The 14,493-nt window shown below is 38.0% G+C and overlaps 1 protein-coding gene across 1 annotated transcript in view; it reads left to right on the top strand.

The window, feature by feature from the left end:
• The window catches only part of TMEM135 (transmembrane protein 135), a 180,757-nt gene that overhangs the window by 118,602 nt on the left and 47,662 nt on the right, over positions 1-14,493 (top strand). The gene's annotated exons all lie outside the window — the stretch shown is intronic.

Below are 14,493 nucleotides of genomic sequence, written 5' to 3'. Positions count from 1 at the left end.
GTTAATTCAAAAGTTTCTGAAAAGCATTCCTCCTTTCACCTACCACCCATTAAGACCCGCGTATCTGCAGTCGTCTTGTTCTTGTATAACAGCCGCTGAAAAGTTTCCTGGGAATGCTGAAGTTGGACACCCATCTGCATAGATGCTGATTAAACAAAGCCAAAACTCTGGAAATCTGGTCAAAGGTATAAATGTTGTATGATTCTGGAGGAAACCGGTTGTCTCCTGTTTATGTCTTGATAACGAACCAGTGTTTTACAGACAACCCGGAAGTTAAACGAGAACTGACCAGAGCCCAGAAATATTTGGTGAATTCCTTCCTGACCTGACAATGCGATGCTGACAGTAGTTGAACGGGTTCCAAACCACTTTCTCTTCTAAAATTAGTCCCTCCGTGCCAGGGGTGACGGATATCCTGTTGAGCAATCATCAGGAACATTTAATTCCTTTGTCAATGTTGTTGTAACAGAGGAATTAAAGTACGGGGCTGGGAGGTATAGGTCCATTAATTACCTCTCAAGAAAAAATACTAAAAAATTTTTTGTAAACACCAACAAAGATAGATAAATAGATAAATCAAAGTAAAATTATTGAAAAATGATTCGCACCGACCGATTTATTTTCTCTCTCTTTTTTTTTTTTTTCTTTTTTTTTTCCCTGAGTTTAATCAGTATAGTGAATAGAACAGCCTTGCAGGGATGTGGTACTTTCATAAAGAAACCAGACCTGGATCATCTGTGTAGGCAGGCATGTAGATGATGTGTAGATAAAGCTGTTGGGTGGGACTTCAGTTACTTTGCAGAAGAGACTTGGAATTCAGATGGATGCAAAGTGGAGATAAGATCTGAAAAAACATGAAGCCGGTCACTGATGACAAGGTTGAAGTAATGTACTTGCATGCGGTGACTTTGGAGAATCAAATGATTAGGGAGCAGTTCCCTGAAAAAGAATCCAGTGGTAACTGTTTGCAAACCGTCAGTGAGAGTAAGTCAATAATGTCCCATTCCTGCAATAAAGGGAAGCACTGTTACAAGATATGCAAACAGGATTAGTGCTTATGAGGTATATAAAGTTGTCTTTTTGTTGTACTTAAGGTTTAAGAAGTTCTCGGTGCTTTTTGTGTCTTTGGTTATTACATTCCAAGAAGAATATGGAACTGTCAGAGAAACTTCAAGAGTGTGATCTGGAGTTTAGAAAACAAGATTTATTAAGAAGGATGGATTATGGTTGTTTAATTAAAAAAAAGGGGGGGGGGATGGAATAGCTGTCTTCAAGTATGTATAAGACTGCTGAAAAGAGGAAGAGAATAACAGTCTGTTCTCCTGGCTGTGATAGAAAGGACAAGAGACAGCAAAAGAAGACATTTATTCTTACAATAATAAATTGTACAGAGATTAATTCACATAGATAGTGACGAAAATCCTAAGCAAGCAGTGAAAAGATTAGCTGGCGAGGCTGCAGATGGTCTGTGCTTTCAGGTATGTAGCAGCAGATTTCGGAAAACATGGGTAATATTGCTTGGGGAAAGGAAGGAACTATTTTGTGCCCTGAGTCTCTTCCACTTTTTGATTCACACCAATGGCTGTCTTACTGAGAAATATTTAATGTAATAAGCTGTCAACGACAGTGGCTGTAAGTTCTTGGAGGATAGCCTTGCTTGCCTTGTTGAATGCAACTTGAAAGATACATCTGGAAAAACATCCAAATGACAGCTCTGTGAGTTAGATACCACTGCATCTTGTAGAATGTATGGATGGGGACAGGTGAAAAAAAAAGGCAGAGAAGGTGTAAGAGGTCCAGGTGGTCAGGGGCATCTCTGAGAATTAGCAGAGTGAGAAATGCAGCTATTCTACCACACACCAGATTAAACAGTTCTTCCACAATATGTAGTCATGGAAATATAGTAGGAGAAAAACCACTCTTCGATGAGAAGCCAGACAACAGAGAGGTCACTTGAGCAACTCTTGGAGTTGTTGGACAGTTTGTCTGGACTGGGATCGTGAGTTGGTCATTGTCTTGCCCATATGTGAATTGATCACTTCAGGTAAGGTTTTGGACAGCCCTTGGAAGAATCCTCTCTGGATCTACCCAGCCTTCTGGGGAAGATAATCTTCCTGTCTCTCTTGTCATATAAAATAAAAAAAGAATTGGAAGAGTCATTGCGCTGCATTTCACGTGTTTAGCGAGTCAGAATTATTTCAGCCTTTTTCTAATCGTAAACAGATCTTGCACAAATAGTGGTAGAATTATAGTGCTTTCAGAAAAGTCTCAGAAAAACTTTATTCAAGGTAGATCTGCTTACCTTGTAGAATATTTTGCCATTGACTGTGAAAGCTCTTTACTGCAAACAAGCATTTATTGACCTGAAAAACAAGCAAAGTCCTTCTTTGCTATGTCTCCAAACTCTGTTTCCAGGGTGGTGTTTTGTCCTCCCCACCCCACCAAAATGTCCAAAGAGGTACAGAGAGTAGTGGCGATCTTGACCACATGATGGTAATATATAATTCACTCCATCATTAAAAATAAAATCCTAATACACTATCTAAATGGTGTAACCTGAAGCTTAAAACTTTCTAAAAAGAGACTAAATATTAATATTATCTCAGTGCTGTCAAAATATGACTGACACTTGGCACTCAGATGACAATAATGAGAACAAAAGCAAAATAGTCTCTGTTTTCTGAGTTCGTAGAAATTCCCTCATCCAAGATTATTAGGATCTCTGAACATAAACGTGATGACTCGCAGTCAGTTGTCCTGGTTGCCTTGCCTGTACTGCCGCTAGCATTCTTGCAGCTCCGTGGTTAACTGGTTGACTGCAATGAGCCAGCTTTTTTGCCCTGTGCAGTTTGGATGGGTTTTGCCCCGTGCAGTTTGGATCCTGCCCAGATGGATGGGTTCCCTCCCACAGCTCCTTCAGTGATGCACTGTGGGGCAGCTGTTGGGGGTGGATGGGATGAGCATGGAAAAAGCAGATGTGCTCCTTTCAGCATTAGCATGGACGTTTGTCACCGTAAAGTGACTGCATCTCATCATGGCCTAAGGTGATCTCTACGGAACCTATAACGTGAAAGGTTACTTGAGTTGGAAGGTTCAAAGCTGTCATCTGCATGCAGGAATTAGGATATATTCTATACATCACAACTTTCAGGATATCATTTGGGTTGGATTATTAGGTTGAGCTTGCTTTTTGTTGATTCTGGAAGGAAGTGCTCCACTTGATAGTTAGCCACTAAAAGGGAGCAAAAGATGGCACATAACTGTAGCATGGTCTTATCTCTCCCTTGATGGACACTGGTTGGAAATATTGCTATAACAGTTACGTGATTTGTGCTCCAGGGAAGTATAGGCAAGTTCTTCTCAATTTATTTGAGTGATTCCTTCTTTAGGAGGAAGGACATCAAGAAAATTGAGGTGCTAAATCTCAGACTCAAAAAATCAGGTTGCAGGACTGACATAGTACAACTGAAACCGGGAATAATTACTCCAGGAATGGGTAAAGTGAAAAAGAAGATAGAATGAAAGGTAAATTCAGAAGAACAATATAGGAAGGAAGAGGGAAGGGAGGGAGTGACTGAAAAAGAAGAAAAAAAAAAGATGATGTCAGCAGACAGGACAAAAAATAGAAGAAAAAGAACTAGGAAAATAGCAGCTGAAATGGAGATGATAGGTTTACAAGCAAATGTTATAGACAGAGGAAGCATATTTTAGTCTTATTTTTTTCGTCCTTTCAATCCTATTTTACAGTAGTTTTCTGCTAACTTATACCTCCATTTGTTTCCATTTTGTCTCAAAATGTTTCTGCTTAGCTCCACTGAAAGTGCTGAAATTATGCATCACTCATTCTTGGGTAATTGTAGTATACAGTAATTCATATAGTGCAGTCTCTCAAGCATTCATTTATAAAGAATTTATATTAACCCAGTTGGAGCCTGATTCTTTCCCCTCCTACCACCTTTTTTCTTAAAAACTTACAGAATTGTGTGTAGGGAGAATAGCGTTCCCATGTCTTTAGGAATTAATTTTCAGATGACATTGAGCTCCATTGGGACTTAATATTTATCACTCCTCGAAAAATGTTTCTGATGTTAGATGCTGTCATGTTGGATTTTTTTTTTAATGGAACTTTTCTAAAATATCCGGGAACAGAAGCACACTTTTCTTTAATGTTCCTATTTAAAAAATGTAATTTATATGGAATTAAGGTAATAGGGGAAAGATGTTGATTAAACCGTGAATGCACGTCATGTTATTTCAGTTTGACTAATTCAAGGTAATGGCTGTCAGAGTAGTGCTATAGAATAATTGAATAGAAGAAAATGAATAAGCAGGAGGAGTTCTAAAATGTGTAAAATAAAGACTAAACATGAATTCTGTGAATCTTAAGGTATGTTTTTGGGGGAAGGGGGATGCAGTGGCTGTGCTCTTGCACATATTTGCAGAAATCCACGTTAACACGGAACAAACTACGCAGTAAGTGAACATGACCATATAAATGCAGTCCACACAAATGCAGAAAATCCAGCAGTTTGGGTGAATGTATGTTGTCAGACTACAGCACTGGTTGCTATAGCAGTTAATCCCTCGACTATATGCTACCAGTTTATAATAGACACGCGTTAATTCATCTGCTTCGAACACTGGAAAGGAAAGCTCCCTGTACAAGCTTTGGCTGGCTATTATGGGAAATAAGATGTTTCTGATGATTGATTGATTGTAAGTTGAGTATGAAGTCTGCCTTCCAGGGATAAATTTTGAAGTGTTATTTTTCCAAAGCATGAGTTTCAGACCATCAGAAATAATTGCTGAGCTTGCACAAAGCTCAGGAAAAGAAAAGCATGGTGTTTTTCGTAACTCGGGGTTTGCAAGGCTCACAGCAGAAAGCTCTTGATCTCTTAATGTAATTTCTGTAATTTATTGATGGAAAGCAGATAATGAAAAATACAATGGAAAGTACATCTAAGAAATGCCATATACTGTCATTAAGACAGAATATTGAAACTTGTATAAATTCACTGAAAACCTTAAGAAAGGTCCTTTTGTTTGCAGAGGCCTTTATTCTATCTCACTAATGAAATCCTAGCCTCCCAAATTACAGCTATTTACTCTTCTTTCCCAGTGAAACACATATCCTGTAATTTATTCAGTATTTTTGACATGATATTTCAAAGTGTCTTTATTTACTTTTTAGAAATGCGTGGCACTGGTGCCATGTCAGACTCTTTCATTTAATTACCTAAGCTCCCTTTTGAACAGAACCAACTACTTGAAAAATATTTTTGCCTTTTAATCCTGCTGTTTTTTACTGTAGAATAAATAAGCTTAATATTTGGAGTTGGTGTTATATGGATTTATTATCCAATACTATTCCCCTTTCTTACAAAGCTTGTCTTTTACATTTGCTGTAGAATTACAGGAGTACGTAAAAAACTCCTCTGCTATTAAATTTTTAGGTGGTAAATTAGAAGAAAAAAATAGAAGAGATTTTTTCCTCATGTTTGTTTATATGTTTTTAATGTCCTTATATGAACAACTCAAAGTTACTGGTTCAAAGCGTTGTTTTGGTAACTTTCATGGAACTTGATTTCTGCGGTATTTTGGGTGACCTGGTGAGTAGTTGAAAACATTCAGTCTTTTAAGAAATGCTATAAATATCCGTTGTTTAGTGTCAGCAAAAGTAAAGCATGGTAGCCCAGCAGGACTTTGTGGATGAGGAGATAACCTTGTAGGTTAACCCCGTGACTTCTCTGGCGGAGCATTGGTGTAGAGTTGCACATGCTTACTTCAAATGCAAATATCTGTAGAAAGGTGAGATTGTCTGTTGTCCGCTTGGATAGCAAGAAAATACATTGCGAGAAAGCATTTTAATTTTATTTGCATGGAGTACATTCTCTCTTTTGCCAGATTTCCACTAAATCAGTTTTCCACTGAATTGAGGTTTTCTTATATATATATATATATTTTTTCCCCATTTGCAACTTGTAATACCATGTAGTTTTGCTTGGTTTTGGTTGTAAGGGAAGTAGCTCCAGAGGTTTGCAGAACTGCTGCAGGAAATCACGGGCAAATCCCACCTTTTCTGTTTCTGCGTTCTTATATTGGAAGGTACGAAGCACTGTTCCTCAGCTGTTCATTTGGATGGTGCAGGAAGAATGAGGAAATAATGGTATTTATAAAGGAAAAAAAAAAGATCAGGTCTGCTTTGTAATCTAGCAGTAAAGAAAACCTTACGACAGTTAGATCTCTACCATGTCTGGTGCCTGCTGTAAGTAGATTTTCAAGACTTATCTTCAATTTTCAGTTTTAGGCACCTGAGATGTTTAAGTTAGGACATACTAAGAAAGAGATGGGCAAATCAAGAGGGCAGTTCCCACCTTGTGTGGGCTTAATTTATTTTGCGGAGCTGCCTCTCTCTAATTAATGATATAGGTGATTGTGCACCCAATTTACTTGTGTAAATCTAGGTGGAGTAAGTCTAGACTGATGGCTTTTCTTAAATTTACCTGGAAACTATATTAAAATAGTTCTGAGAGGGGGCACGTGTGTACAATTCATTAAAGTCTGATCTTGGAACGTGATTTTCTAACTTATTCTGCATATGTGGCTGGTATTATCCTTCTGTTTCACAAATCCATTTTTAGTTTTGATATGAAGAAAATTTCCTTGTGCTCTGTTAATAAGAGGAAAAAAGGAAGGGGTTTTATATGTGTATAAAAGTATTGATTGTTTTAAAGTCTTTGGATGAAAATGACAGGAAAAAGTATCACAGTTCAAAATGTTTTCCTGCAATTTAAAAATTATGTGAAGTATTAAAAAACCTCCTTCTGAATTCTAAATAAAATAATTTCAGTTTGTACAGTAACATAAAGTCCAAAATAAAGTGAAATTTGCAATCTTTCTGGATCCTTGTCAACTGTAAAAAGAAACTTGTGTTTTTGATGCACACTGGACATGCATCTCATGATTTTTGTTTAAATTTGCTGATGTTAATTTTTATATTTTAAGAAATAATGCTTTAATAACTTCGTATGCGAAATGAGAAAAATACATGACAAAGTAGACTTACTACCGAATTTCACATGCATTTTCGGTAATATCCACCTGATGTCTTTTCCATTTTTCTCAAAGTTTGTAATAGCATTTAAAGCATTCCTTTAAAAGTTTTGTTAGTGCCATATAAATTTTGGTGAGAAAATATGTGATAGCAATATAAGAAGGTTGAGGGTTAGAATATAACATTTAATATTCATGTTTACCTTCTGAGTATATGTGTTTATGGTTTTAAAATATTACCATATTTTAAATACATGACATACGTGCTTGAGTCTTAAGATACCAGGAGTTATCAGACATCCCTGAAGCCACTGACCCCATGTTGGCACCGAGTGCCAAAACCGTCTGTTTCGCCTTTGTGTGCTCTCGTTACAGAGATGCTGCTTTGCCAGAAAGAAAAAAGAAGCATGAGGAGGGGAGACAGGACAGTGTCCATGGTGAAGGAGCGAGAGACCCAACAGAACAGGGCTTCCCCAGGCACTGACTTGCTGCAGCTCAGGGCATGGGCACTGCCATGCAGCTCTGTGCCTTCTGTTTTAATAAAGCCCTTCAGCGAGAGTACTGATTTAAAACCATATGGGACCATTCAAAGTCCAATTTGCAAGTTTCCAGGTCATTTTTTACTTTTTTTCCCCCTTGATCTGATACAGAAAGAACATACGCTCTCGCAGCACTTTGTGTCGTTGACCTCGTTTTTATTTACCTTGCCTCTTCTCTAAAACAGATGGATACTGCCTTGAATCCTTTGAAACTCTGTTGTTTGTTAAAAGAGGTTTTACAGTCCCAGTTCATACTGTTTTTCACTTTGTCTTTCAAATTAAAAAGGTGAGAGTGGAGTGAAATAGGTAGGCAGGTATTTTATTGCTGTGTTAAACTCTCATCTTCAAACCAGCTTTTGTAGCCTGAATGCATACGTGAAATTAGATGAGATCCAGACAAAGAACTCTGGGAGCTGAAGTCTCAGTCTGGTTTTTTATTTTTAATTTTTTATTATTATTTTTGAAGCACAATAGGCTTCCTCACCTGTCGTGAGTGTGGAAAATACTATTCTGTCTAATACCCATCTCTCTGAGCTTATTTTGTGGTTGCAGCTTTTCCTGCTGAGATAACGCTGATCCATCTGTTCCCTGGTAATGCCCATTTCGATAGTTGGGAAGATGCACTTAAAGTGAGTGGATTCTCTTTCTTTGGAGTTTCATGCTTTAAACAGAGACAAAAACAATTTTGCACTAAATGCAGGTGCTTTGTTGCTTCCTGTGGATTAAGTACTACAAAAGCTGGGAAGAAAGGGAGATGTTCCGATAAAAGTACTGTGTTTTCCCACTGCCACTTTGCACAGTACACATGCCAATCTGCATGATGGGAAACAACTGAAATAGTGATTTTAGGACTGTGCATATACTATTAAAGTTGTAACTAAACTTTTTTTAAAAGAAATAGTTTCTTTAGGAGTTAAAATGAAACACCTGATTATTACCAATAGTTTGTTGCATTTGCTAAATCAGTATTTACACTTTCATATAAAATGCTAACTTTTGAATGGAACACGAGAAATTATGTTTAATTTCCCATGTTTGGCCACTCTTAGACATACGGTAGATAGACTCCTGGAATTTACTGAAACCTGTTCTTTCCAGCAGTAAATCTCGTCCTCGTTTTAACAGACTGCTGTCCGTGTGCTTGGATCCGGTTGCCCAGGCTCCTCAGGAGAGGAAGCGCGCTGCCTGCAGACGAGCAGTGCAAGAATTAGAGCTGTACAATAGGGAGTATTTTTCCACCATTATCACTTTTCAGTGCAGATACTTTTTCAGAGACGGAGCAGCGACTCAATGAACCAGGAAGGTGTTTACCTGCAAGGTGATCTGGTGGTAACGGGAGAAGCTTTTGAGGTCTAAAATTTCAGGCGGCTCTGTCCAGAGCCATCCCCAAAGGAAGGAAAAGTGTGTCCCCTCCCCTCTTTTGGGTTTTGTCTGTCAATCACAAAGGGCTTTTGTCCCGCCGCTGTATTGATGTGTCTAGACTTGGGCTGTGTAGCATGTTCCTGTCATCCTTAAACCCAAAATAAAAGAGGGGGAATGGTTCTCAGGCTTGGAGAATCAGCTGCTTGTAGCTGCTGGGGACCTCGGCGCCCCGGCTGCCCTGCCATGCTTTTGGCAGCGACCTGCTGGCTGGCAGCGTGGTGCTTTCCGCAGGTGGCCCCGAGTTCCTCGGGGAGCACGCAGAGCAAGGCTGATACTGCAGGGCAGGCGGTGAGAAAGCAACTGAGCTTCACAGATCTGATTCCTCTTTGATCCTGCCGTGGAAGTGTCCAGGTCTCCGAGGGGAGGCGCGGTACGGACTCAGCTTCCACCCGCTTTAATCCATTCGCATGGGTGGAATTTTATTTTTACAGGATTTCAAAACCGGTAGATATATTTTGCCTATGCCTATGACTCACTGCCAAACCTTATGGAAAGTTAGTTTCCCCCCCTCCTTATTTAAAACTATTCTTCTGTAAGATTTTTTGTGTGCATGTTTTCTACAAAGTAGACATTTGGCAGCTAATTAACTTACCCTTTCACATATATTTGAGGCACTTTACATTTCACAGACGGAGGACTAAGGCAGAAGATTTAAGGAATATGCAGAAGGTCAGACACAAAATTTGTGGTAGCGATGCTGTTGAGCCGTGGAGTCCAGTTCTTAAATCACAAGGCTGTCGTTGCTGCATTCCTGCTACAGTACCTAATTTAACGTTAAAAAGTGGGGCACAGGACAGAAACTGCTGTCAGAGAATTAACGTGGGAAGTGCTGTATAAGCAGCTGTATAACAAGGTAGAGTTTTAAGCCAAATAAACAGTAACTCAGTAGATTTATTCTTCATTTCCTTTTTCAGCAGAATCTGATACTTTTATTATATTTTGGCTTTTCTGAGAGAGTGAGAACACGAAGTTCAATTTCCTAATATTCTCTTTTTTTTTTTTTTTTTTTCAAATCAATCTGAAAAGAGAAAGGGAGAAGGGAGAGGAGGGAGATGAACAACAAACAGACTGCAACAAGAGTAGTTTTCTTTTTACTTTTTGTAGCTACCTTATGCAATGTTTTCCTGGGGAACTTTGCATGCCAGTTAGGATTCTAGAGATGTGCTTCTGTGGTATGGTGAAAGTGAAGTTGATTTAAGGCTTTTCTACTCTGATTTCTCTTGTTTCTTTGCTTTCCCAGCCCTTTGGCTTAATTTCTTTTTCCGAACCGTTTCCTGCCTGTTCTTCCTGTTTCTGCTGCTGCTCTATTAAAAATAGTTATCTAGTTGTGCTGAGCTGAGGGATATATACATGTAGTTGTTCATTTAATTTCAAAAAACAAAATTCTTCTGAAATTAAAGAAAGAAGGAAGAGATTCATTTGAGCAGCAGTTATGCAACTGCTAAGAATTTATTTACAAAATGCATCTAGGAGAACAGAGTCACACTAAGAAATAAATCTTAACCTGTAGTGGATGGATTAGATTTCAGAAATCCCAGCTTGTCATTTGAATGTTGCCTGTGTTTGTATGACTGCTGCAATGCTTTGCAGACAGACTGAGCTGTAGTTCTTTAACTTCCTCTCTGCAGCTCTTGTTAAAAAAATAAAAGCTGCAGTTCTTGCAGACGCCAGCATGGTCATGAAATGCAAGTCTCAAACTGGTAACTCTTACGCATCACATGTTTCTGATTTGATAGCAGTCAGGGCAGAAAATCTCCATTTCGTGAAAAGCAGAAGGTAATTACATAACATTAAAATCTACATGTTTGGCCATGTATTTGTAAAATAAAAAGCCTTTCTGTTTACGTAAGGTTGTACACAATCAGATATTTTATGTGTAATCACTGTGTGACTTCAATATATTCGTATTCTATTTTTTCCTAGGATACAGTCTTAAATATGGTTTTAACATATGACATTTACATTTCATTTTAGAAACATGCATATTTTTAACTATAGGCATTGGAAATACTTGGAATTCTGTTCCTGTGAGCTAATTGCTGACTAGAATAGGAAAATAAGAGCTACTTTGTGGTTGGATGTTTGTGGTCTTTCTTTTGGCTTTTGGCCCTAAGATAAAATGTCAGGGGAAACACACTAACGGATAATGGTATCAAACTGTGTATCCTGGACATAATTTTAAGCCTGTCAAATGTCCGATACTTTATAAACATTGAATTACATCATTCTTCTTCGTTCTACCTTCTGCTTATACATTATTTTGTTAGAAGAGTGTAAATTATGTCATAGATGATTTTCACAGACATGCTTCAGTTCATAAAGTCTCCATTTCACAGAAAAAGAAACTGCTGCATAAACCCAGCTTCTGCTGGGAAACTGAGACTTTATGGGCCATTTCAAGGTTTCTGAAGAATGAGACGTTCTTTATTCTTTTTCATATGCTTGATATATAGACTAGAAAACATACTGAGAAAAGTTTTCGAGTAGTGTATTTTTAGCTGTAAGGGTTCTTGCCCCAAACTAACCAGACCTGATTAATGTTATAGCAAACTAACTCAGAACCTGCCTACGTCCTTAATGAAATTGTATAACTGCATTAATATCAAGCTATGGGTCTAATTGTCAGGTGAAACCATGGTTCAAAAATTCAATGGCAAATTTTCAATGCATTTTTAGGAAACTTGAATTTCATTTATGGTGCAACTGAGAGCATTGTATAAATAGTAAATGAGAAAAACCTCAAAAAATATTACATTTAAACAATCATATCGTTAGTGTCTTGCTATAAAGAGTAAGAAATAATGCATTTTTAGGTTAAAATTTGTATTTTTTAAAATAAGAAGAATGCACTAGGAAATTTAAATAGTAATTCTCTGCTATGTCAGGATACTGTGGGACTTTTTTCTATATAAATTTATGTGAAAGCACATTTAAATTTTTAAGTGAAATATTAAAGAAGTGTCTGGCCCAGGATCATGCAATAAATGGTTGCTCAAATACACTCTGTGAAGACACTTAAAAGAAACAAGGACTCAAATGACCACATGCATAGGTATTTGTCAAGAATAAATTGTGTCAAGCCAATCTGCCTTCCTTCTGTGAGGATAACAGGCTTTGCTGAATCAGAAGCAATAGAGGCTATCGTAAATCTTAGCTGCAGTAAGTCTTTAGACAGACACTCATAAGCAAGCCCTTAAAGTATGCTGTAGAAAAAACCACAAGGTGGTTTTTAAGCTGGTTGAAAAACCAGAATACTGCGTTTAGTATCAGAGTGGAAGCGTCACCTGGGGATACTTGGTTTCATCCATGGATTAAATACCAACTCTAAGTCATTATCCTGGTCATTCATAAAGTTACCAAACAGTTAGACCTGACCACTTGTATCTTCCGAGATGTCTGGTTTTATCCACAGATGTAATAAAAAAAAAGAGTTTGACAAGTTGGAGAGAGATTTGCAAAGTATAGGATGCAATTCAATGACAAATGAAATGTTCTGCGCTTTGGAAGAAAGAATTCGGTGTACCAGTAGAAAATTTGGAGCCTCTTCCCAGGCTGCAGTTCTTCATAACAGGGCCTAGGAGTTGTATTACAACCCGAACATGAGTAAAAATGCCATGATGTGGAAAAAAGCAGTTGTGATTGGATATATAAGTAAGAGTACAGCATGCAAGGCCGTACCATTCTCTTCTCCTTAGCAGCAGCTGGAGTTAAAAAAAATAAAAGCAGTCTATATGTGGACAAATTGTGCAGAGACCAGAGCAGAAGGAGAATGATGTGGCATTTATAGGCCATATTCTTTGAGGAACTTGAAATTATAGGAAATGTTTTGTTTAGTCTAGGAAAGGCCTAGACTGATAATCGTCTTCTGATGCGTGCCATGCTTCTCTAGCAAGGAAAAGAATAACATCCCTCTTCAGTTAAAAGTAAAAGAAATAATAGACTAAAAATGAAACAAAGTGGTTGCAGGTTGGAAATAATTATATTGAAACAACTTTTTAATATTAAGTCTAGCTAAAGAGTAGGACAGTTTATTCAGGGATGGGGGGATTCCAAAATTGTCATCCAGCATGGCAGACCGGGTTAGACTTGAGCAGTAGAGCTGTTGTCCTTCTTTTTCATGCAGGATGGACCGTGTGGACTTAGGAATTTCTTCTATTCCTACTTTCTGAAGTTTAATGTGATTATTCTGTATATGTTGTGATAAAACTGGAATTCCTATAATAATAACCCTCTGTGGTTGCATGTTGATACTGAGCTTGGGAGGACTACTTAAACAGGAAAGGATTTGAAAGTGAAGGCTAACTGGGTAGCATCAAGGTAACATATAACTTCATGTATTTCATATTTTAAAACAATCAAATTTTTATTGCCTACAGGATTTTTTCCTGTGTGAGAACTGAGTGATCATGCCTTAAAGAGTATCCATTAGAAATGTTATGTTTTGTGTATGTCACCTAGGTCCTGGAGAACTGTAAGTGGTATTTAGCTGTTGAATTTATGAGGAAGGGCTGTTGGCAAAATAAATAACGTGTCACTGAAGCATCAAAGATTAGCTACATGAGGGAGGAAGCATGTTGAGGAGTACCTAGAACACCTTTGTGATTTAATGCAACATAAACATGCGTGTTAATGGTCATATATTGCCTGGGTCTCTGGTACTTGTCTCTATTATAGGAGTCCAAGGTCTCCTGTATAAAGAAAAGAAAGATTGCAGCCCTGATGTGCCTTTAACAGCGTCTGTAAAAGGCTGTTTGAAATGTTGTCAATCTTGAGCCCTCACCAGTCATACAGTGGAGATACCAAGTAGCTTAAGGTTTTGCCAGATTTTCATTTCCTGTGTTAGAGTTTTTCTCTGCCTGTTGGTTAAGAGCTCAATAAATAGATAGCTGCTTCTAGTACTTGAGGAAAAAATAAATGAATCAAATGCTTGAAACTGGAATGAGGAAATAAATGGACATGCTGCTTTTTGGAATTCTGTTTCAAGTTTATTCTTAGTGCTAGCTTCTTTAGAGCTAGTTTCTTGCTGACGTGCCTCTTTCCACAGGTGCAAAGAGTAAGCCTGATGTTGAAAGCTAAACATTCAAATCTTTCAAAACGTCTGGAGCATTATTTGTGGCTGAAGTACCATTGTGATAAGAGTGTGAAAGTCTTCCCTTTAGTGTGTGTGCTGTCATTTGGAGTCAAGGCAGCATCACTTGGAGTTCCATCAGCAGAAAACCCAAGTCTAATGAGGAATACTGTTGGAAAGACCGAAGGCCAACATCCTACTCTAAATCCATTGACTTCTCTAGGCTGTTACCAAAATCGTGTAATGTGTTTTACTAAATCTGTAGGTTTCAGTCTGAAATTGGCTCCCAAGGTACATCAACAAATAGTAAGGGAAGGGGGGCATTCTTGTCAGGCTTTGGTCGACCCTTCTGTGTGCAGTGCAATATTCATTTTCATCCGTGCATCAATATTATCTTGCCAGGTTGTTATC

The sequence above is a fragment of the Anser brachyrhynchus genome (genome assembly GCF_964034855.1).
Source record: "Anser brachyrhynchus genome assembly, chromosome: 1".
NCBI lineage: Eukaryota > Metazoa > Chordata > Aves > Anseriformes > Anatidae > Anser > Anser brachyrhynchus.
Note: the sequence above shows the minus strand (reverse complement) of the source record. Positions and strands in the feature narration are given on the sequence as shown.